Genomic DNA, 3,937 nt, shown 5'->3' with positions numbered 1-3,937 from the left:
AGAGAAACAGAAGGCCTGGCTCTGTCCTCGAGCTTCTGCAAGCCTCTTCTGTAAGGAGAACAAGCAGAGAGTAAGGCATGTACGTGAATGGTGTCAGGTGCACATTTAACCTTCAAGGACTCAACTCAAACACAAAGAAGAATGACATGGAAAAAGAAAGAGGAATACCACTGAGCTTCTAAAAAACTCCATTGTAAAAAACTCAGCAGTAGAAAGTAAGGATAATGATGACTGCCGGGGGCTGGAGGCAGGGGGGCTGGGAAGTCATTGTTTGATGGGTACGGAGTTTCAGCTGGGGGAGATGAAAAGATCCTGCATTGTGGCGGTGGTTGTACTACAGTGTGAATGTCCTAAACGCCACTGTACTGTACACTTTAAAATGGTTTAAATGGTCCATTTATGTTATGTGTATTTTACCTTAATTAAAAATAAACTTAAAATTGTATTAAACCTTATTCAACAATAAAAAAAAAAAAGAACTAGTAAGGCACACAACAACGTGAACTAATCTTAAAACCACTGGGTTGAGACAAAGGTAGACAGACCTGTCCAATATGGTAGCTACTAGCTATGTGTGACATCCAAACTTAAATTACTTAAAATTAAATAGAATAAAAATGTTATTTCTTCAGTGGCACTGCGTCACATTTCAAGTGCATAATAGCTACATGGGGCCAGTGGACCCTGGATAGAGCAGACACAGGACATTTCCACCATTTTGCATCAAGTTCTATTGGGCAGTGCTGTTCCAGCACTGAGCTACCAGGGTGGAAATCAGAACAGTGATTGATGCTGGGCAGGTGGTTGACTACAAAGGGACTCTAGAGAACATTCTAGGGTGACGGTGAAAGGAAAGCAAAACTTTACCTCTCCCCTGTTCCAGTCTTTGGCTGGGCCTGTGAGTTAAATTCATAGGAAACATTAACAGGAGACAAGCATACCCATTTAGCATAAGTTTACGTGACACATGAGTCTCCATAAGGGGAGGAATATACAGAGAAGTGGCATTGTTAAGTGCTCATGTCCATTAAGCTGAAAAAAAGGAAGGTGATTGTGGAAAAGTAAACTGTACAGAGAGACGGAAGGAAGAATTCTTCAGAATTCTCTTTGCCAGCAGTCTCCCTGTCGGGTGATAAGACTGTTTCTTTCCTCCGGGGAGAGGAAGGATGTCTTTTACATGGGCATTTTATCTCCTGCTTTCAGGAAGAAACCAGGAGATCAGAACGCTTTTGTGGTACCTGCTGTTTCTCAAGGGTCTTTAGTTCAAAAAAATCTTCGCGGCAAAAACACATCAAGCCCACATGGATCAAGACCATTTATTATTTACACGGACAAAAAATACAAGCTCAGCAGCGGTGTCAGCTCTCCACAGCCTCTGCCCATAGGATGTCACGGTAACAGGAGGGACTGGATGACACGCAACAGGAGTGATGGGGCACTTGTCACCAAGAGCTAATTTGGGGCTGCAGCTAAGCACGGTTAAGCCTGTGGTTGTGCGCTAAGGCAGTGGTTCTCAACCTTTCTAATGCCGTGGCCCTTTAATACGGTTCCTGTGGGTCGTGACCTACAGGTTGAGAACCGCTGCTCTAAGGGGAGGAGGGCAACGTGGAAGGCCCCACCTCATCAGGACCAGGCAGGCAGAAGAGAAATGGCCCGAGACAGCTTCCCTGAAGATAGGCAGGTGGGTGAGAAACAGCCTGTGACAACTACTCAGGAGCATGGGTTGACGCACCCAGGCTTAGGGCAGCAGTCAGAAGGCAGAAAAGGGCACAGCATCGGACCACAGCATTGGGTCACATACTATCACGGTCTGAATGTTTGTGTTCCCTCGACTCCCAAATTCATACGTTGAAATCCTAACCTCCAACGTGGTGGCATTAGGAGGTGGGGCCTTTGGGAAGTAAGTAGGCCACAGGGGAAAAACCCCGATGAATGGGTAAGTGACCTGATAAAAAGAAGCCCAAGCGAGACCTCTTGCTCCTTCTGCCATGTGAGAACACAGCACGAAGGCCCCACCTATGAAGCAGAAAGCTAGCTTGATCTTGGACTTTCGCCTCTAGAACTATGAGAAATAAATGTCGGTTGTTTATAAGCCCACCCAGTTTATGGGATTTTGTTACTGCAGTCCGCAGGGAGTAAGACCTATGCTTATCCCTAAATCAATCGCTGTTCCCACCCGCACAGCTTCCGTCATGTGACCACCCCTGGAGCTGAGAGTGAAATTCGTTTCACTTGAACATAGAAGAGGAGTGCTTCCCAAAATGAAAATCAAAGTGTTGCTACCAGAAAGGGTAAACACCACCAGATGTCCACCACAGAAATTTACAAGAATTCTGACTAGGCATGTCTGTTCTGCCTGGTTTCCCTCAGCCTTCTGCTCTGTGCATGCAGTACGAATCACACAGTTCCGGCAGCGCCTCTCACCTGCTCATCCTGCTGCCCTTTGAACTTGGGACCTTCAGAGTTGGCTTTCTGGACTCACTTCCACTCACAAGCAGAAGAGTCAGTCCAATCCTTCGTCCCATCCACCAGAGGCACTTTTATTCCATAGACAGAGCTCTCCAGAGGTGCAAGGTCCTACCTCTTGGTGGTTAGTTCCCTGTCAGTGGGTGTACTCAGGCAGGTTCCAGGCAGCACCTTGGCAGTTTGTTTGAGGAGGAAAGACAAGCAGAATGGAGGCAATGTCTAGGATTCCATGAGCCTCCTAAGACTTCATTAAATCTCAAATGTATCAACTCCATCTACTGGTGAATACCTGAAATTTTACCATGAGAGACTGGTTCTTAAAACCTTTAAAATAGAGAGCTTGCTTGAGCAGGTTGCCTCATACCATAATCCTAGCGCTTTGGGAGGCCAAGGAGAGAAGATTGCTTGAGCCCAGGAGTTTGAGCCAGCCTGAGCAAGAGCCACATCCCATTTCTACAAAAAATAGAAAAATTAGCCAGGTGTGGTGGCATATGCCTGCAGTCCCAGCTGCTGGGGAGGCGGAGGTGGGAGGATTGCTTGAGCCCAGGAGTTAGAGACTGCAGTGAGTTATGATGATATCACTGCACTCCAGTAGGTGGGCGACCACATGAGACCCTGTCTCTAAGTACTAAATGACTTACATAGACTTAGTAAAGTGAACATCGTAGCCCAGGTCCAAATAGAGGACTAATGCGTACATATGCAAAACAGATCAATAGCATTGGAAAGCCTTTAAAAATAGAACTGACATTAAAGTCACAATCCATAGAAAGCTGGTTCAAATTCACAGCATAAGCCAAACCTGGTCAATTGCCTATTAAAATAAAAACACTAATATTCTCTACAGGATTTTAAAAAAGGTTCCAAATATTGTGATATTCAAAATGTCCAGGATGTAATACACAATTCCTTTACATTTAAAGAAACATGAAAATCTCAACTCATATGGGAAAGGGCAATCCATAGATGTCATAAAGCACCATTAGGTCAAAGAGGGGTGACTCATGCTTGCAATCTCTGGCACTTTGTGAGGCCAGGGTGGGAGGATCACTGGAGGCCAGGAGTTTGAGACCAGCCAGAGTAACATAGCAAGATTTCACCTCTCAAAAAAATACATACGTATTTAAAAGTTGGCCAGTCCTGGTGGCATATGCCTGTGGTTCCAGCTTGTCAGGAGGCTGAGGCAGAAATTGGAGGCTGCAGTGAGCTATGACTTTGCCATTGCACTCTTGGCTGTGCAAAAGAGCAAAATCCATCTCAAAAAAAAAAAAAAAAGCAGGGCGACCACTGTGGCTCAGCAAGTAGGGCTCCAGCACCATATACTGAGGGTGGCAGGTTCAAGCCCGGCCCCGACCAAACTGCAACAAAAAAATAGCCGGGCGTTGTGGCGGGTGCCTGTAGTCCCAGCTACTCGGGAGGCTGAGGCAAGAGAATTGCCTAAGCCCAAGAGCTGGAGGTTGCTGTGAGCTGT

This window comes from Otolemur garnettii, unplaced genomic scaffold (genome assembly GCF_000181295.1).
Source record: "Otolemur garnettii isolate 467f Iridium unplaced genomic scaffold, OtoGar3 scaffold00251, whole genome shotgun sequence".
Classification (NCBI taxonomy): domain Eukaryota; kingdom Metazoa; phylum Chordata; class Mammalia; order Primates; family Galagidae; genus Otolemur; species Otolemur garnettii.
This window is presented reverse-complemented; position numbering follows the sequence as displayed.